We start from the raw sequence: 22213 nt of genomic DNA, 5'->3' as shown, positions 1-22213 counted from the left end.
ATTCTAGGACTGACCGCGAATCGAACCAGTGACCTTCGGAACTGTAGTGTGGCACTTTACGATTGAGCCATGGAGACGCAGGAGCGCTGCTCTCACTTTTTACAATCAACTACTCGCCTTGCGTTCGCAAAATAGACAGCTTATTTCTACGCCTGACGAAATTTTATGTAGCGCTATTCATCGCTCCAAATCACTGGTTTCCAGTCAATCACTGTCCACTGCCGTCACTCTTTGCTTCATCTCAAGCGCCTCTTCGCACAGACTACACAAACGTGTGGCTTATGAGGAGCTGCCTGACCGTACTTTTTAACGCCCTAAGCACAGCCACAGCACCAGCTGTACTGCTGCCAGCACACTGGAACAGACGAGTAATTCATTCCACTGATTTCATGCGGTTTTTTTACAACGCCCCTCTGCAGTGCTTTACGGTCCATGTTCAACAGTAACTAAGGCGTGCATGGTCTTTGTTTAGCTGTGCTTTGTTTCTAGTGTTTCCACTTCGGGATCACATCACCAACAGTCGACTTCAGTAGCTTCAGAAGGGTTGTGTGTGAAATCTTATGGGACTTAACTGCTAAGGTCATCAGTCCCTAAGCTTACACACTACTTAACCTAAAGTATCCTAAGGACAAACACACACACTCATTTACATCTACATTTACATTCCGCAAGCCACCCAACGGTGTGTGGCGGAGGGCACTTTACGTGCCACTGACATTACCTCCCTTTCCTGTTCCAGTCGCGTATGGTTCGCGTGAAGAACGACTTCCGGAAAGCCTCCGTGCGCACTCTAATCTCTCTAATTTTACATTCGTGATCTCAACGGGAGGTATAAGTAGAGGGGAGCAATATTTTCGATACCTCATCCAGTAACGCACCCTCTCAAAACCTGGACAGCAAGCTACACCGCGATGCAGAGGGCCTATCTTGCAGAGTCTGCCACTTGAGTTTGCTAAACATCTCCGTAACGCTATCAGGCTTACCAAATAACCCTGTGACGAAATGCGCCGCTCTTCTTTGGATCTTCTCTATCTGCTCTGTCAACCCGACCTGGTACAGATCCCACACTGATGAGCAATACTCAAGTATAGGTCGAACAAGTGTTCTGTAATCCATCTCCTTTGTTAATGGACTACATTTTCTAAGGACTCTCCCAATGAACCTCAACCTGGTACCCACCTTACCAACAATTAATTTTATATGATCATTGCACTTCAAATCGTTCCGCACGCATACTTCCATATATTTTACAGAAGTAACTGCCACCAGTTTTCGTTCCGCTATCATATAATCATACAATAAAGGATCCTTCTTTCTGTGTGTTCGCAAAACATTACATTTGTCTATGTTAAGAATCAGTTGCCACTCCCTGCACCAAGTGCCCATCCGCTGCAGAGGGAGGGAGGGATGACTCGAACATTCACCGGGATCAGAAGTGTTGAAACGTACTTGGCAAATAAGTTACGCAGCTGACAGCCAATGACTAGTCCACGTTCGAAGTCAGTGACCTCTCCTGACGGATCCTCTCTGCTCTTACTGCTTCTACACTGGAAAAAAAAAAAAAAAAAAAAAAAAAAAAAAAAAAAAAAAAAAAGACTCCCCGCCTCCTTTTATACTGGCAGGAGAGAATTTCGTGATATCTAATGGTTAATTTTGCATTTCATAGGGGTGTCCCGATACTTTAGATCAGATAGCGTACATAACCTTTCCTCCTCGTTCCTCGAGTTCGCTTTACGGGGTAACAACCGACCAGCCGCGGGAAGGAATCCGCGGAGACGCTACGGATGTCTGAGTTGCACCGGCTGCAGCTGGCAGCGGCAGCGCCAGCGTGCAGCATTCCAGCCGGCACTCCACTGCTCTCCCCCGCAAGAAGAGCCGCCCGCGGCGCAGCAAGAAACTCACCGCGTGGCCACCGCGCTGCAACTGCGCCGGAAACGCCGGGCAGTTGGATCGCCCGTACCCAGCACGGCCTCGACACGAAAGGAACGCGACTTCTTAGTCTATACTACTACACTATTGGCCACTAATATTGCTACACCAAGAACAAATGCAGATGATAAACGGGTATTCATTGGACAAATATACTAGAACTGACATGTACTTACATTTTCATGCAATTTGGGTGCATAGATCCTGAGAAATCAGTACCTACAACAACCACCTCTGGCCGTAATAACGGCCTTCATACGCCTGGGCATTGAGTCAAACAGAGCTTGGATAGCGTGTACAGGTACAGCTGCCCATGCAGCTTCAACACGATACCACAGTTCATCAAGATTAGTGACTGGCGTATAGTGACGAGCCAGTTGCTCGGCCACCACTGACCAGAAGTTTTCGGTTGGTGAGAGATCTGGAGAATGTGCTGGCCACGGCAGCGGTCCAACAATTTCTGAATCCAGAAAGGCCCGTACAGGACTTGCAACATGCGGTCGTGCATTATCCTGCTGAAATGTAGGTTTCGCTGGGATCGAATGAAGGGTAGAGCCACGGGTCGTAACACACCTGAAAAGAAACGTCCACTGTTCAAGATGCCGCCAATGCGAACAAGAGGTGACTGAGAAGTGTAACCAATGGCATCCCATACCATCACGCCGGGCGATGACGAATACACGGTTCCAATGTGCGTTCACCGCGATGTCGCCAAACACGGATGCGACCATCATGATGCTGTAAACAGAACCTGGATTCATCAGAAAAAATGACGTTTTGCCATTCGTGCACCCAGGTTCGTCGTTGAGTACACCATCGCAGGCGCTCCTGTCTGAGATGCAGCGCCAAGGGTAACCGCAGCCATGGTATCCGAGCTGATAGTCCATGCTACTGCAAACGTCGTCGAACTGTTCGTGCAGATGTTTGTTGTATAGCAAACGTCCCCATCTGTTGACTCAGGGATCGAGACGTGGCTGCGCGATCCGTTACAGCCATACGGATAAGATGCATGTCATCTCGAGTGCTAGTGATACGAGGCCGTTGGAATCCAGCACGGCGTTCCGTATTACCCTCCTGAACCCACCGATTCCATATTTTGCTAACAGTCATTGGATCTCGACAAACTCGCAGCAATGTCGCGATACGGTAAACCGGAACCGCGATAGGCTAAAATCCGACCTTTATCAAAGTCGGAAACGTGATGGTACGCATTTCTCCTCCTTACACGAGGCATCACAACAACGTTTCACCAGGCAACGCCGGTCAACTGCTGTTTGTATATATATATATATAGGATGTTAGGGATGTAAGTGCAGCTGTTTCGAGTAGTATGTTTTAGGTTTTAATCATAGAATAATTAAAGAGACAAATTGGTCTGGGGAAAAAAATGTTGGTAGGGCAAGTTTGGTAGTTTTATGGCTTTAAATTGGCGTCAGTGGGATGACCACTGATCAGCTGAGGCATCAACATTATTTTGTTCATAACATCAAAAATATATTTCAACATGGTGAGTCCTCTCGAAATGTCCACATAGTTGAACAACGTTCTGTTATTCGTTTTTTACTTGCTGAAGGCATGAATATATACTGTAGAATGTCTAAAGTTTGTGGTGAAGGTTGTAGGAATCGTGCAAATTTTTACAAGTGGGTAGAGCAGTTCAAAAATGGTCCCGACTCAATGATCGACGAACACCGTTCCCGCCGATCAGTTGCAGTTTCAACTCTCTCACTTGAATGCCGAATGATGACATTATTCGTTCAAATGGTTCAAATTGCTATAAGCACAATGGGACTAAACATCTGAGGTCATCAGTCTCCTAAACTTAGAACTACTTACACCTAACTAACATAAGGACATCACATACAGCCGGACTGAAGCGCCTAGAACCGCTCGGCCACAGCGGCCAGCTGACATTATGAATGAAAAAGACGAAGCATGGAGTAGATGCACACTAACTCACCTGTCAAGAAAAAATTCAAAACAAAGCATCGGCAGGGAGAGTCATGTTGACGGTATTTTGGGATGTTGGAGGTTCAGTTTTTTGTGATTATCTCGAAGAGCAGCGTACAGTGAACAGGCAATACTACTCTGATTTGCTTTTAAACAAGGTGAAGCCAGCCATGAGTGAGGGACGTCGTTGATCTCAAAGGAGAGGTGTGGTTCTCCAGCAAGTCAACGCACGTCCTCATATTGCTCGACTAACCCGTGAAACCTTCGACAAAATGGTCTGGGAAGTACTGTCTCATCCCCCTTACAACCTTACAACCCTGATTAAGCACCCAGTGATTTCTATTTGTTTGGCGCACTGAAGGAGGCATTACGTGGTAAGAGGTTCCCGGACGAGGACGTGAAAAAGATTGTGGGAAATTGGTTAAAACATCAAGATAAAGAGTTCTTTGCAGCCGGAACAAAAAAGCTTGTAGCCCGTTGGAACAAGCGCATAAATTTTCAAGGGGATTATTTTGAAAAGGAGAAAAAGTATTGTTTTGTAAAAATTAACACATTTTTCTCCAGACTAATTTGTCTCTTTAATTATTAAATGACCCTCGTATATTTACACAACGTACGTACGATATATAATAGGAAAATGTTAGCGAAAAACTGTAAAAGAATTGACCCATTCATTATCAATTTTTACACGATAGTTTAATAAACTTTCACGTGGATGTAGGTTACATATTCTTCTAAACAACAATGTATAGGCTGTTAAAACGGACTGACAGAAAGAAAATGTGCTATGCTGTGCAAATGGCCAGTTTCGTATTGTTCTCGCAGTTAGTTTTAGGGCGTTTAAATCATTAGACAAATGGATTGTCCCAACACATATGTATCTCCTTATGTAAAATTTTAAACAAAATTTGTTCACAAAACAATGTGCTACTTTGATTTCTTCCCCTCAGTCGGATTTAACAGAAAATAGGGAAGTTGTATTTACGATTTATCGGTTTATGATTATTCTTACTACAGAATCTGAACAATCCGAAACTTCGTGATCCTACACGTTCGCAGATTAAAACTATGCGAAATTCTGTCACTGAACCTACTATCCATACATATGTAGCAGTTGGAGAGGTGTCTCTCATACTAACGATCCCAACCGATTTACCCATTCATTTTAACTGCCTTCATTTGTCAATAAAGGTTTCGTTTGCAATACCAATCAAAATGGCTCAAGGGCAGAGAGAGAGTGTGGAAGAGAAGACGGACAGATAGGTGGGCAAGGGGGAGGAAATGAACATAAAGATGGGAAGGAGGAGGTGAAAAGAGAGAGGGACGAGACGACATGGAGAAAGACTAGGGGGGGGGGAGGGGCGAGAGGGAGAAGGACAAGAGTGGAGGGGAGGGAGGAGATGACAAAGAGGGGGGACAACAAGACAGGCAGAGAGGGAAAGAGTGGGGTGGTTAGGGCATATATACATTTAGCACACATACTTAGCAATTTCAAAGCTTTGTAGTGTTCGCCAGTACGAGATTATGTCCGATTACCGGTTAAACCAACCCGTTCATGGTCTCAGACTAATAGCGTTTCCAGAAAATTGTTCTAGGGTGCAGATTGCGCCATTTTTTTAAAATGTAGTTTATGCTGCTATTTCAAGTGACCTTCATCTCTGTACGTAGTACTGCAGTGGTACTGCAACCTAACTCTTCTAAGCTCACTGGGTAAAATATTAATCACTCCATTACAGAAACACATTGCTTGCTTGTAACATGTCATTTCCAGGTCGTCCATGGCGCTAGCCCAGTTCGCTTGTAATTGCCTGGGCCAGTGTCTGGATGCGAGAGGAAGGGGTTTTTCTTCAGTCTGGAGCTGGTGTCCCCGCTTTTCCTAAATCATCTTAAGTGTTTTAAAAACAGTCAACTGTGAAACAACGTTATTTTCCAGAAAATTTGTATTGGATGGCTACCCACCAGAGAATGAAATTTTTTCGTGTATTTGGGTAGGACATACTGTCTCAGGAACAATTTAAAAGATGCTCCAATGACTTGGTTCCGACCAAGGTTTTCGGGGGTTTTCCTTGGTTGTTTTGCATGTGCTGAACTGTTCATCATTCCATCCCCCACTCCCTTCCACATCTTCCACATATTTCCCTTCTGCCTCATTCCCATTTCGCTGGTATTTAGATGAAAACAACAGATAACGAGTCGACAACGAAGTGATTACAGTCGGCGCAAGATGTCGTACTGGAGAAAGATAGGGAAGGAAATCGGTCGACACGTTTTTAAAGCAACCACCCTAGCATTTGCCTTTAAATATTTCGAGAAATTACGGAAAACTTTAATTTGCATGTCCAAGCGGGAGCTTTGAAATCTGCTCTTTCAGGCTGTCGGTCCATTCCCACTAAAGCATAGATTTTGGAACACAACTTCCGCGCCCACCGACATACGTCACCAATACTCAGGATGAGAAAGGGCCGTGGTCACTAAACGGCGCACTAGAGAAATTTGAGGTCCTCTCCGCGACCTTATCTACCATGCTCAAAAAGACGCAGAGTTAACCATATTTATTTCCTATCGCACTCTTTCCTTAAGGCGTGGAAGTGGAGTTGACTCCAACAGCGCGAACGCACACTGCCTGCCGACGCCAGCAGAAGCGGATCGCATTGATAGTCGCTGACACAGCCTTGAAACAAGAGAGCAAGCGAAACGCAGCTTACCGGGCCAGCGGGCCCGTCAACAGCTGCGAAATATCAGATCACACACAGTTTCACACATCTTCCTGCATCCTCGCCTGCAATGGCATCCAAAGTAAAGCCAATTCATTTTTTCCAGTTCCTAGTAAAATGATCGTCATTTGAATCAAGGTCTTCCGTATATCAGGTCTGGCGAAAATAGCTCGTCTACAGTAAACATAATAGTGCCCTTGGTAGGTTTTAAAAGTTATTGCAATTCTGCTGAAAGGTAACTATATGTCGTTCCATTTGAACTGTGATTTCGGAACGGTGGCTGTTTATTATATACAAATGAGACTATTGTCTCTTTTAGTCACTTTTATTTTCTTCTACGGCGCGTTCGAAGGCTTTCACCCCTATTAAAAGTAGTGGTAAAGGCCTTACAAACAGCCAATGTTTTTTTAAAGGAATCTTTTTGAAAAGAATGTTAAGACAGACAGTTGGTTACGTCTTGGAAAATATGTTCTAATGAAATCGACTGATCCTCCTGGAGGATGAGTCGATTTCATTACAACATATTTTACAGGACGTAACCAACTGTCTGTCTTAACATTCTTTTCAAAGACACTCCTTTAAAACAAGATTGTCTGTCTGTATACATACATAGTTTTATAGTTGAATGATGGACAAAAAGGAAAGAAAAAAAACCACATACTTCCAATGGGTAAGAGCTCTGACGTGCCGTGGCGGGACGAACGTCCGCATTAAGGGAAGAATAAGCCTTTCCTCTCCGTTGCTAGTCGCTTGGGACTGTTGACCTCCTTTGTGGCATTCAGAGCGGTCTGCTGAACGCATCTATTCTATATGAGTATGTCATTCGCGAGATAGCGACCGACGTGAGCAGAAATACAGGGTTTAGACGAAAATATAGAAATACCGCGAAATATGTATGCTTTAACATAAACACAGTTGATAGCCAAGCCTGGAGGTTGTACTGTTGCATCTGACAACGAACCGCACGTCAATGCGTTGCAATTATCCGTCGTGGCCAGAACAATGTTCTGTGTAGTTCCGAGTGCATTATGACGGAGGTAAGTGCATTCGAACGTGGCGTATTGTTACAGCTCATATGCTAGCTAGGTGGTCCCGTAACCAAGGTGGACAAAGTGTGTGGTTTTTCAAGAGGCACCGTAACGAAGATCTATACTGCACACAGGGAAAGCGGAAAATATATGCTACGTCACAATTCGGACGAAAGCATGCGTTCAGTGGTTGTAACAGACGGATATTGAAAAGAATTGCGATGAAAAATAAGGAGACTACAGCTGCAAAAGTCAGCGCAGAAATGAATGTCGATCTCGCGAACTCTGTCAGTACCAAAACAACACGGAGGGAGCTACGAGCGACACGGCCAAGGAATTTCAGTGATGCAAATTTCTGAAAGAAGAAAACGTAGTGTCGAGGCCATTAATCCTGGACTATGGACCAAACAAAGGTAGTCATTTGCTCGGATGAGGCTTGTTTCACACAGTATCCAACTTCGGGGCGAGTTTACGTCCGTAGAGTAAAACAGGACGGGAGTTCGCCGATGATTTGGGCAACCGTATCTTAGTATTCCATGTGTCACGTGGCTACTCTGCAAGACTGCGTTACTGTCAATGATTATGTGACTATTTTGGCTGATCTGGTCGGTTCCATGTTACAATGAGGATGTCGTATTCCAAGATGACAGAACTCCTGTTCACACAGCTCGTAAAAGTCCAATACTGATTTCATGAGCAGGAAGACGAACTGTCGCATTCACCTGGCTATCACAGTCACCATATCTCAATATATGCTGTGTTGTTGTTGTTGTGGTCTTCAGTCCTGAGACTGGTTTGATGCAGCTCTCCATGCTACTCGATCCTGTACAAGCTTCTTCATCTCCCAGTACCTACTGCAGCCTACATCCTTCTGAATCTGCTTAGTGTATTCATCTCTTGGTCTCCCTCTGCGAATTTTACCCTCCACGCTGCCCTCCAATACTAAATTGGTGATCCCTCGATGTCTCAGAACATGTCCTACCAACCGATTCCTTCTTATAGTCAAGTTGTGCCACAAGCTTCTCTTCTCTCCAATTCTATTCAATACCTCCTCATTAGTTACGTGGTCTACCCATCTAATCTTCAGCATTGTTGTGTAGCACCACATTTCGAAAGCTTCTATTCTCTTCTTGTCCAAACTATTTATCGTCCACGTTTCACTTCCATACATGGCTGCACTCCATACAAATACTTTCAGAAACGACTTCCTGACACTTAAATCTATTCTTGATGTCAACAAATTTGTCTTCTTCAGAAACGCTTTCCTTGCCATTGCCAGTCTACATTTTCTATCCTCTCTACTTCGACCATTATCAGTTATTTTGCTCCCCAAATAGCAAAACTCCTTTACTACTTTAAGTGTCTCATTTCCTAATCTAATTCCCTCAGAATCACCCGACTTAATTCGACTACATTCCATTATCCTCGTTTTGCTTTTGTTGATGTTCATCTTAAATAATACCCTCCTTTCAAGACACTGTACATTCCGTTCAACTGCTCTTCCACGTCCTTTGCTGTCTCTGACAGAATTACAATGTCATCGGCGAACCTCAAAGTTTTTATTTCTTCTCCATGGATTTTAATACCTACTCCGAACTTTTCTTTTGTTTCCTTTATTGATTGCTCAATATACAGATTGAATAACATCGGGGATAGGCTACAACCCTGTCTCACTCCATTCCCAATCACTGCTTCCCTTTCATACCCCTCGGCTCTTATAACTGTCATCTGGTTTCTGTACAAATTGTAAATAGCCTTTCGCTCCCTGTATTTTACCCCGGCCACCTTCAGAATTTGAAAGAGAGTATTCCAATCAACATTATCAAAAGCTTTCTCTAAGTCTACAAATGCTAGAAACGTAGGTTTGCCTTTCCTTAATCTTTCTTCTAACATAAGTCGTAGGGTCAGTATTACCTCACGTGTTCCAACATTTCTACGGAATTCAAACTGATCTTCCCCGAGGTCGGCTTCTATCAGTTTTTTCATTCGTCTGTAAAGAATTCGCGTTAGAATTTTGCAGCTGTGACTTATTAAACTGATAGTTCGGTAATTCTTACATCGACCGAGACTCGAACTCGGGACCTTTGCCTTTCGCGGGCAAGTGCTCTACCAACTGAGCTACCGAAGCACGACTCACGTCCGGTACTCACAGCTTTACTTCTGCCAGTATCCGTCTCCTACCTTCCAAACTTTACAGAAGCTCTTCTGCGAAACTTGCAGAACTAGCACTCCTGAAAGAAAGGATATTGCGGAGACATGGCTTAGCCACAGCCTGGGGGATGTTTCCAGAATGAGATTTTCACTCTGCAGCGGAGTGTGCGCTGATATGAAACTTCCTGGCAGATTAAAACTGTGTGCCCGACCGAGACTCGAACTCGGGACCTTTGCCTTTCGCGGGCAAGTGCTCTACCAACTGAGCTACCGAAGCACGACTCACGTCCGGTACTCTGTAAAGTTTGGAAGGTAGGAGACGGATACTGGCAGAAGTAAAGCTGTGAGTACCGGACGTGAGTCGTGCTTCGGTAGCTCAGTTGGTAGAGCACTTGCCCGCGAAAGGCAAAGGTCCCGAGTTCGAGTCTCGGTCGGGCACACAGTTTTAATCTGCCAGGAAGTTTCATATCAGCGCACACTCCGCTGCAGAGTGAAAATCTCATTCTGGAATTCTTACATCTGTCAACACCAGATTTCTTTGGGATTGGAATTATTATATTCTCCTTGAAGTTTGATGGTATTTCGCCTGTCTCATACATCTTGCTCAACAGATGGTAAAGTTTTGTCAGGACTGGCTCTCCCAAGGCTGTCAGTAGTTCTAATAGAATGTTATCTATTCCGAGGGCCTCGTTTCGACTCAGGTCTTTCAGTGCTCTGTCAAACTCTTCACACAGTATCGTATCTCCCATTTCGTCTTCATCTACATCCTCTTCCAGTTCCATAATATTTTCCTCAAGTACATCGCACTTGTATAGACCCTCTATATACTCCTTCCACCTTTCTGCTTTCCCTTCTTTGCTTAGAACTGGGTTTCCATCAAAACTCTTGATATTCATGCAAGTGGTTCTCCTTTCTCCATAGGTATCTTTAATTTTCCTGTCAGCATTATCTGTCTTACCCCTAGTGAGATAAGCCTCTACATCTTTACATTTGTCCTCAAGCCATTCATGCTTAGCCATTTTGCACTGCCTGTCAATATCATTTTTGAGATATTTGTATTATTTTTTGCCTGCCTCATTTACTGCACTTTTATATTTTCTCCTTTCATCAATTAAATTCAATATTTCTTTGGTTACTCAAGGGTTTCTTCTAGCCCTCGTTTTTACCTATTTGGTGTACTTTGGAGAAAAGAGTGCGTGATCGCTATCTACCTCCATCATTTGCAGGAAGAATCAGGTAAAATTCCCTTGAAAATCATGCATGATATACATTTATCCACTCCGAGACGAGTGGAAGCTGTTTCGGATGCCAGCTGGTTTCCTACACCGTATTAGGCACAGTAATGTGTTCGGTTTCAGGTGTTCGCGCAAATTTGTGTCCACCACTTGTATGACGAAACGAGAAGCCATCGTCTCGACAGGTACCGATCCTGTCGTTTTCCACTTCAGACTAATGCTGGTAGGCGTTTCTTCTTCTTCTTCGATGAGGCATAAAGCGATTATATCACAAACGAACAACATTCAAATACAATTTCAGAATCTCTATATCCAAAAGACCTGTAGGACGCCCTGTATTGAGGTTCAAGGACTGCTGTAAACGAGATTTGGAGAGCTTTGGAATCAACACAAAAAGATGGGAGACACGGGTCAGCATGAGACCAGAGTGGCGTGATGATATGTCATCTGGAATGTCGAAGCATGATGAAGGCTTGTTAGACAGATTAAGGCAGAAAAAGCTTCGCAGTGCTACCACTGCTCCTGCCTCAGCAGCCAGATACACTTGTGACAATTGCAAGAGATGCCGTGCTGCCATTGGCTTGACAAGTCATATGAAAAGTCAACCCATAAACACACAGACACTGCAACAATCATCTACCAAGATGTCATGGCCAGTTTGTGCTGTGGTGCTGAAATGCCAATCACTTGCATATCCAAACATGTAGTACACCTGAAGTCAGTGTTGCCATTATAATGGTCAGAAGTGTATAACATGTGATCAAAAGTATCCTGACACGTCTGCGTGATGCAGAATTGACCACTATGGTGACACGAGATGGGACCACGCCAGGAAAAGGAGTCGGTGAGTATTGTACAGTCAGCAGAGAAGCGTTCACAGCAGAATGGGTCGTTCGTGAGAGCTCAACGACTCCGCACGTGGGCTAATCACTGGACGTCGCCGGAATAACAAATCCAGCAGGGACATCTCACATCTTATAAAGCTGTCCAAGTCGATTGTGAATGACGTGACTGAAGTGGAAACGCAAAGGAACAACCACAGCCTAAACCAAGACCAGGAAGACCTCGTGTACTGACGTACAGGGAACATCGAGCGTTGAGGAGTTTGGTTGTAAAAAGTCTCATGGAATCAGCGTAAGTAATGATTCGTGAGTTCCAAAGTGCTACCAGCAGTTCAGCTAGCACAGTGGCTGGGCGTAGGAAATTAAAAGGCATGGGGTCAAACGGTGGAACAGCCACACATTTCCGTGGTCAGTGCTAAGCAACAGTTAAGATGGTGTAAAGAGCAATGCAAGTGGACAGTGGCTCATTTGAAGTGATGAATCACGCTATGCCCTGTGGTAATCCAATGGGGGAGCTTACGGGCCATTATGTGTAGTACCATCAGTGAAGTACGGGAAAATAACGTTTTGGTATGGGTTTCTTTTTCGTGGTTAGATTATCATACCCTTAATGCGCTTACTAAAAGCTAAATGTGAAAGTATTTTATACCGAGTACCGTAGAGGGAAAGTTCGTAGGCGATGATTGCTCGTATTAGCATAATAATGCACCCTGTCATAAAGCATTATCTGTGAGAGAGCGGTTTATGGACAATAACATTGCTGTAATGGATTGGCCTACCAAGAGTCCTGATCTGAACGGAGTGGAATGTATTTGGGACGCGTTAGAACATCCGCTTCATATCCCAGCGTCCAACGTCTTTACCTTCTCGACTCTTGAGGAAGACCGAGCTTCGACTCTTCCGCAGATATTCATACACTTTATTGAACGTGTCCCCAGCAAACTCCAGACCTGAGCGTCCAACATCAGTACTTTCTCTGCTTTCGTTTCTTAAGAAGTAATGGGCGCCATTCCTCCACAGACATTCAGACTCCTCATTGTATGTGTCCCCAACAGAGCTCAAGCCGTCATACAGGCATTATCATCATCATCTACTTCTCCTCTCTGAAAAGTTTCTGCTCATGGAGGTCGCTCACAGAGCTTCTTCCAAGCTTCTCTTTTCTCCCGCATTGTATCATTTAGCATCTTCGCCCGCTGTAGCCCTCCTCCGTTCACATCATGCTTCCTATAATTCCTCCGCATTGTTCGTCGTCTCCCAATCGGTATCCGTTCAGATTCTGTCCATTATAGGGCTCTTCTAGGAAGTATTTATGGTCCCTTTCTTTTACTGTGACCAAACTATTTACGCCTTCATATTTATTTAAGACGCCTGATCTGCACATTGTTTCGAATTGTTTCATTCCCTACCCTGTCCCTTCTCAACTTACTCAGAATCTCTCGTATAGAACGCGTCTCCGCTGATCGTACTCTAGCTTGTCTTTTCGCCCACGGCCTATCATTTAGCATCTCTGCCCATTGTAGCCCTCCTCGATTCACATCGCGCTTCATCTGGTTTCTCCACATTATTCGAGGTTTTCCAATCGGTCTTTGTCCAGATTCTGTCCGTTCTACGACTCTTCTCGGAAGTATTTCTGGTCCCATTCTTTTAATATGACCAAATCATGTAAGCCTATTACTCTCTATAGTTATTTTAGGGGCTTAGTCTCCAGGCTGTTTCGTATGGTTTCATTCCTTATCCTGTCCCTTCTCGTCTTCCCCAGGATCCGTCGTATAAAGCGCATCTCCGTTGCTTGTACTATCCCCAGATCTTTCTCTGTCCAAGTCCAAAGTTCTGATCCATAGGTCAAAACTGGCGGACAGTATCACTTGTACATTTGGATCTTTGCTTTGGCAGGTATTTTGCATTTTCTATGAGCAATTACGTCCGATACACAATAGTAAAATTTCGAACAATTTTCTATTCTCTCCGAGATTTCATCCTTGATGTTTCTTTTCTTGGTTAATTTACTTCGAAGCTACCTGAAAGCACGTTCTCCTTTAATATTTTTTCCATTACAAGTTACACCCTCCGAAAAGTCGCATAATGTAGTTTGTGGAGTTACGGTGAAATACTTTTCATTTGCGTATCCAGTACTTCATACCAGTTTGACATTTCCTCCATGCCGTCTTTAATAGGATTCAATAATAATGGTCAGGAGCGCATCATATACTCAAGCATTTGTTCGCCGTCACTGTCCTTTGTATTTCACATCACGACACTCATTGCTCACCATCGCTCCCAGATGACTGGCATCTTCCTCCACACCCGTGCAAACTGGTGCACATCCTACATTTACATCTACGTGATTACTCTGCTATTTACAATAAAGTGCCTGGCAGAGGGTTCAATGAACCACCTTCAAGCTGTCTCTCTACCGTTCCACTCTCGAACGGCACGCGGGAAAAACGAGCACTTAAATTTTTATGTGCGAGCCCTGATTTATCTTGTTTTATCGTGATGATCGTTTCTCCTTATGTAGGTTGGTGCTAACGGAATGTTTTCGCAATCGGACGACAAAACTAGTGATTGGAATTTCATGAGAAGATCCCGTCGCAACGAAAACCGCCTTTGTTTTAATGATTGCCACTCCAATTCACGTATCTGTCTGTGACACTATCTCCCCTATTTCGCGATAATACAAAACGAGCTGCCCTTCTTTGTACTTTTTCGATGTCATCAGTCAGTCCCACATGATGCGGATCCTACACCACACAGCAATACCCCAGAATAGGACGGACAAGCGTGGTGTAAGCACTCTCTTTAGCAGAGCTGTTGCACCTTCTAAGTGTTCTGCCAACGAATCGCAGTCTTTGGTTTGCCCTACCCACAATATTATCTATGTAATCGTTCCAGTTTAGGTTATTCGTACTTGTAATCCCTAAGTATTTAGTTGAATTTACAGATTTGTGTGACTTATCGCGTAATCGAAATTTTGCTGGTTTGTTTTAGTACTCGTGTGAATAACTTCACACTTTTCCTTATTGAGGGTCAATTGTCACTTTTCGCACCATACAGTGAAACATCCCCTTAGAAAAATTTATAAATGACAGTGCTGGTAAACCTCTTACGTTATTAGATTTTCAAACAGCTGAGCAAAACTGAACGTACTCAGACATTTCTCTCTTTACTTATTCTGATCAACACTAACCTGACACACACTTTTTTTTAGCGCAACGCAATCTGACTTTCAATAACCCCTACTAAAAAAATGGCCCTGACTAACAATAACCTACAACTTTCATGAATCTTAGCTCACAAAAATATTCGTTACTCGAACTACTGCAATACAGCACGCGCCAATACTATCAGCTTAATAAAAGATTCTAACTACTGAAGGCACCAACTACTGATGGGCATAGTTAACAAATGAAAGATTTTGATGGAGAACAAACAATGTATTTACCTTAATAGTGTTCAAAAGTCATATATATATATATATATATATATATATATATATATATATATATATATATCAGTTCATGACATCCAGTCTTACAAATTTCCTTTTTCTGACGGACACACGTCCGGGTCGTCCGCTCTCAAAACTCTGCCATCTCTCTCCCCAGATCCACCATTGCTGGCGGCTCACCTCCAACTGCGCAACGCTATGGCCTGTTCACATCCAACTGCCCAACACTACACAAGCGAATATTCCAACAATGAGTTCAACGAGCCACAGACTGCACACAGCACAGACAGTGATTTTCATACAGAGCGCTACGTGGCTTTACCATCATAAAAACCTAAACAGCCTACTTACAACAGATATCTTATTTAAATCATTTTGCAAGTCGTTTTGATCATCTGATGACTGTATGAGACGGTAAATGACGGCATCATCTGGAAGCAATCTAAGACGGCTACTCAGACCGTGGCGTACGTCGTTAATGTAGACCAGGAACACCAGCACTGCGTGTCGGCGGACAGCCTGGTGGCGCTGGTAAATGCGCGGCTGCGCGGTGCGGGCCGCGGGGAGCTGGAGGGCCCCTAGCCAGCGGCGGGATGCGGCGATTTCGCAGCGCGGCGCGGCGCGGCCGGGGTCGCGTTTCGCCGGCTTTCACTCACGAGCTCGCCCGATCGAACTGCCGGTAGGCCCGCTTTGCGCACCCAGAAGTGGTCCAGGGGTTGCGCAAGTCGGGCCGACGCGGCCGAGTGCTCCGAATTGCTTCCAGGGCGCCGGCGTTCCGGGTTACTCGGATGAGGAGGAAACGTGGTTACAAAAGCCACCGATTAGCTGCCGCGCAGACTACACCGAAAGTAATACGGAAGTTATTAGCAGCGGCAGATATTTCAAATAGCGCATACATAGAATGAGATTTCCACTCTGCAGCGGAATGTGCGCTGATATGAAACTTCCTGGCAGATTAAAACTGTGTGCCAGACCGAGACTCGAACTCGGGACCTTGCCACGTCGGCGACCTGAGCGTCGATGGGGATGAAATTATGATAATTAGACCACAACGCCCAGTCCCTGAGCGGAGAAAATATCTGACCAAGTCGGGAATCGAACCTGGCCTCTTAGGATTGACATTCTGTCACTCTGACCACTCAGCTACCGGGGGCGGATAGAGTGGGAGTGACAATGTAGAGAGAGAGAAAGGGAGGGGATGAGATGGACGCACATAGAGGGAGAGGAGGACACGGAAAGACAGAGGAAGGAGGAGGACATGAATAGAGATGTGAGGGAGGAAGTGCGGGGAGGGGGAAATGGACAGAAAAAGATAAGGACAGAGAGAGGGGGACAAGGAGATGGACAGAGGAAGAAAAGAGAAGGAGATGGACAGAGAGATTGGGGAGGAGGAAATGGCCTGGGAATGGTTGGCGGAGGGGATGAGCAGAGTGATGGGGAGGAGAAGATAAAAAGGAAAGGGAGGAGAAGATTGACAGGGAGAGAGAGGAAGGCGGAGATTGACCGACGGAGGAGGAGGAGGACAGAGAAAGGGAGCAGGAGATAAAAGGAATAGATACGGAGGCACGAGGAGAAGGACTCAGGGGAAGAGATGCACAGAAGGGAAAGGAGCAGATGGGCAAGGAGAGGGGAGGAGCAGATGGACAGAGAGAGAGAAAAAGGTGGAAATAGACAGTGGGGGTGGGGGAGGTGGAGAGAGACAGGGGAGGGACGGAGATGGCCAGAGAGAAGGGCAGAAGAGATAGGCAAAGGGAAGGAGAACGAGTAGATGGGCCAAAAGACTGGAATAAATAAATACCTGGGCAACGCCAGGTACTCAGTGTAACACTTCATCACAGTTGTGATATCCTCCACCTTTACCAATATTCAATAGATTAGCGATCCCTTGCAAGAAGTAACATTTCCGTCACCTTACAAGGTCGGATACTGGGTAGGTGTAAACGGCTCGAGATCTCGGCCCAGAAGCTGGGACAGACTCCTTTCATTTTCATCGCCTGGGACTGTAAGAGCTACGGAAGACAGCGGGGTGGCGAAGAAGCAGCTCCGCCGCTCAGCTGGTTCCTGCACGGCGACGTGCGGCCGCCCGCTCTGGTTCTGGGGCCTGGATGGAGCTGGAGCACTCTGGAGTGGAGCACGCCGACCTGTGACGCTCGACGCTTCCGGCGGCCGCACTCGGCTGCGACCGTGACGCGGCTGCTCGTGTAATCACTTCCGGCCCGCGGAACGTGCCAACCAGAGGAGCGACTCAGCCGCAAAAAAGCGTATGTGGGTCGCCGAGGACCACCAGCGCTGCACGCTGCAGGCTGCAGGCTGCACAGCGGCTCCGCGACCAGCGCAGTATTCCCACTCCCTGCTCTGCTCAATGTCAGAGTGTGCCGCTGTGCTGAGCTAGCCGGGCAGGCCCGAGTGGTGCACGCGGCACGGCTGAGTGCTCCCTGTCCGTAAGGAGAGGAGGGAAGGAAGGAAGCTCCACAGCGAAGTCATCAGAGGCAGAGTGGATGCTCTCAATCTTAAATAACCGGGTTTCTGCCGGTAATCCGCGTCCAACTGGCACTAGAGATGCGGTTATCGCTGAAACAACCAGTTTTCGGTTCTATCTTTTGTCTTTGCGCCATTTAAACTCGAATATTAAAACTGCTCAAAATATCCAGATTCTGAAATAACCGATTTTTGGTTTTCCTGCCAATTATTTCCCGCAATAAACATAAAATTCGAATAATGACTGAAAAAGAAAATTTACCCTCTCAGTTTCAGGATACATACAATCAAAAAATAAAATTAAATAAGCCAATAAAAGAAAATTTAGCCCGTCCACCGTTCGCTGATTTTCTCAAAAAGTCCTTCAATCGATTCTAATTTTTTGAAACTCTGATCAAAAATCATGTTGTAATCGGGGATCGTACTAGTATTTGGGCATTACGAATAGGCAGTGCTAAATGGTGAGAACTGAGATAGAAGAACTCTGCTATTCGTATTAATTTGTCGGTTTTCAAGGACTAGAAGCAGATAAAGGCATATTACGTAGACACAGCAGATCAGTAACTTCCTATTTTTATTGTATACTATCAATGAATTGTTGTTGACTTTTTAATGTACTTACTCTTACCGTAACTTCCTTCGTCTTACTACATTACCGGCCATTAAAATTGCTACACCACGAAGATGACGTGCTACAGGCGCGAAATTTAACTGACAGGAAGAAGATGCTGTGATATGCTAATGATTAGCTTTTCAGAGCATTCACACAAGGTCGGCGCCGGTGGCGACACCTACAACGTGCTGACATGAGGAAAGCTTCAAACCGATTTCTCATACACAAACAGCAGTTGACCGGCGTTGCCTGGTGAAACGTTGTTGTGATGCCTCGTGTAAGGAGGAGAAATGCGTAACATCACGTTTCCGACTTTGATAAAGGTCGGATTGTAGCCTATCGCGATTCCGGTTTATCGTATCGCGACATTGCTGCTCGCGTTGGTCGAGATCCAATGACAAAAAATGGAATCGGTGGCTTCAGGAGGCTAATACACAACGCCGCGCTAGATCCCAACGGCCTCGTATCAGTGGCAGTCGAGATGACAGGCATCTTATCCGCATGGCTGTAACGAATCGTGCAGCCACGTCTCGATCCCTGAGTCTACAGATGGCGACGTTTGCAAGTCAACAACCATCTGCAGGAACAGTTTGACGACGTTTGCAGCAGCATGGACTATCAGCTCGAAGACCATCGCTGCGGTTACCCTTGACGCTACATGACAGACAGGAGCGCCTGCGATGGTGTACTCAACGATGAACCTGGGTTCACGAATGGCAAAACGACATTTTTTGGGATGAATGCAGGTTCTGTTTACAGCATCATGATGGTCGCATCCGTGTTTGTCGACATCGCGGTGAACGCACGTTGGAAGCGTGTATTCGTTATCGCCATACTGTCGTATCACCCGGCGTCATGGTACTGGGTGCCATTGGTTACACGTCTCGATCACCTCTTGTGCTCAATGACGGCACTTTGAACAGTGGACGTTACATATCAGATGTGTTACGACCCGTGGCTCTACCCTCCATTCCCTGCGAAACCCTACATTTCGGCAGGATAATGCACGACCGCAGGTTCGCGTCCTATACGGGCCTTTCTGGATACAGAAAATGTTCGACTGCTGCCCTGGCCAGCACATTCTCCAGATCTCTCAACAATTGAAAACGTCTGGTCAATGGCGCCCGAGCAACTGGCTCATCACAATACGCCAGTCACTACTCTTGATGAACTGTGGCATCGTGTTGAAGCTACATGGCAGCTGTACCTGTAAACGCCATCCAAACACTGACTCAATCTCCAGGTGTATCAAGGCCGTTATTACGGCCAGAGGTGGTTGTTCTGGGTACTGATTTCTCAGCATATATGCACCCAAATCGCGTGAAAATGTAATCACATGTCAGTTCTAGCATAATATATTTGTCTAATGAATACCCGTTTATCATCTGCATTCTCCTTGGTGTAGCAATTGTAATGGCTAGTAGTGTAAATTTCGTGACCCCAAAACACGCACAAAACACCTAAAAATGAATCATGCCTCTTTCCCATTGTACTGTCTAAGCACATTAAATAAATTTATTATATTTTGTATCCCTCCTGGTGTACCCGATTTAAATGTGTATAGCCCGTACCTCTGGCGCTAGCCAGTTCGCCAGAAGAGGCAGGGCCCTGTCCGGTAGAGACAGCGGCCAGACAGCGACCTCTGGGTTCCTGAGACTGCCGCTGTCAGGCATCCTCTCTGGTCAGGTGGTCCACGGAGGATTTCTGGCTGCTGTTATATCCACGCTGCACGTTGTGCCCGGTGAATACTCACTCGGTCGACAGGAAAACTGGCCGGTATACACGACCACCGAACAAGTGAAAGATCTATCTCATCTCCTTCCGACTGACCACATAAGACTGTTCAGCTTTAGCGTCTTTAGAGGCGAGTTAATTAACGAGGTACAATGCTATGCAAGACTAAAAGAATGTATCGGTTCAAAGGACAAATGATAAGGAAATTTTGAACCCGAAGCCCATACACTACTTAATCTAAAACTAAACTACGCTATAGACGAACACAAGCCCATGCCCGAGGGAGGACTCGAACCTCCGACGGGGAGAAACGCACGGACAGCGACAAGGCGCCGCGGGTCTGCGCGGCACACGTGCTAAGGTATCAAGAAATTTTCAGTTTGGTACACACAGCAGACAACGTGGATGCAGTTCAGCAGAAAATGCTACAGAGTCCTGCGAAATCAATGAGACCGGGATATCAAGTGGACCATGCGGACAACACTCCAGCTGGACTTGCACATGTCACGCTACCGAGTGTGTGCATGCGTTAAAACAGGCAGATGCTCCTCAGCACCTCCAATTTTTTTGAGCTGTTGTTCACTGGGATACTAATGAATGGCTTCGACATAGATCTGTTCTTTATGTATGATGAAGCTTGATTTCACCTGAGTAGTTATGTCAACTCACAGAATCACAGGGTCTCGGCAGCGAGGAATCCGTATAACTTCCACACCTTTGCGAGATCAGAAGGTTGGGGTTTGGTGTGCGGTGTCTGCACGGCGCATTATGGCCCCACCTTCTTTCATCAGACGCTGACTACGGCGCGTTACATTACCAACATTTTGAAACCATTTGCGACAGCATTAAGGGAGGAGGAAAAGGCCTATAGTAACTTACAACAGGATGGATCAACTGCCCTTAGAGCCGCCCGAACCATGGAGCAAATTTACACAACCTTCCCGCTTGACAGAGTTGTTAGGAGAGGTTAGTCTAGTCGCGGGTTTAACTTGCACCCAGGTCACCTGATCTGTCAGTGTGCGTTTACTTTGTGTGGGAAGCCTTCATGTCCAAGGTGTATCGCAACAAACCTCGTAGTCCCACAGAACTGCAGCAGAACATTTCGTATGAAACTGCAGCAATTCCAGCAGACCAGCTTCAATCCGTCTACAGCAGCTTGCTGACCAGGAACAGAAAGTGAAAAGATATGAATGGTGGCCACTTTCAGCATCTGCTATAATAAGGTTAGTGCTGCATTTATTTTCCTCGGCTGTGTTTCTTTGTACCCTGCAACTTTGTTTTCCGGGTCACTTTTATTTGCCCCACACTGCAAAAAAAAGACGAGCAGAAGATTTCAGTTTTATACGCAGAGAGAGAAGATCTAATAAAACATTTTTATTTACTTACTAAAACATGACCACAACTTACATTTAATGTTTGCTTGCAGTAATGTTCATCTATCATGCTTTTGACAGATGATGACTGCAACGTGCGTTCATATGGCAACAGATATTTTTATGTGATATAATTACAGTTTAACAAGTTTCAGATTTTTTTGCTTTGCTTTTCCTGTGAAACCTTTCTTCTTGGCGAATTTCATGATCCTAGATCGACAGCAAGTACCCTACAGGTTTTGATAAGCGAGTTTTCAAGTATCAAAATATGAGATTTAAACGACCGAAGCCTTTGATTGCATTGCATTAGAAGTTTAGAACTTCTACGCCGTCAAGGGATCATAGACCATAGTATGTCACATAAATTTGAGTTTGATACCCCAAAATGCTCTAGAGAAAAAGAGTCTTAACAGAAGGACAGACAAACACACAGAAGGGAAAAAGACAAAAAAAATCGTGTTATGTAATTACAAATTAACAATTACCGGTGTTTTTCCTTTACTGGTACTGATGAAACCTCGATTCTTGCCAAATTTCATAATGCTACGTCAACCGGAAGTACCTAGTAGGTTTTGATGAGTGAGCTTGCGAGTTTCAAAATATGTGACATAAATGGCATTCCAGAATGAGAATTTTACTCTGCAGCGGAGTGTGCGCTGATATGAAACCTCCTGGCAGATTAAAACTGTGTGCCGGGCCGAGACTCGAAACTTGCCCG

At 45.2% G+C, this 22213-nt stretch overlaps 1 protein-coding gene and 1 non-coding gene across 2 annotated transcripts in view; both read right to left on the bottom strand.

Annotated features, from left to right (window-relative positions):
* The window catches only part of LOC126282145 (cyclic AMP response element-binding protein A-like), a 633124-nt gene that overhangs the window by 384191 nt on the left and 226720 nt on the right, over nt 1-22213 (bottom strand). The gene's annotated exons all lie outside the window — the stretch shown is intronic.
* Nucleotides 9676-9749, bottom strand: Trnas-cga (transfer RNA serine (anticodon CGA)). Its single transcript has one exon. It is a non-coding gene; the product is annotated as a tRNA-Ser (tRNA).

Source organism: Schistocerca gregaria, chromosome 7 (assembly GCF_023897955.1).
Source record: "Schistocerca gregaria isolate iqSchGreg1 chromosome 7, iqSchGreg1.2, whole genome shotgun sequence".
NCBI lineage: Eukaryota > Metazoa > Arthropoda > Insecta > Orthoptera > Acrididae > Schistocerca > Schistocerca gregaria.
The sequence above is the reverse complement of the archived record's forward strand: the minus strand, read 5'-3'. Positions and strand labels throughout refer to the sequence as shown.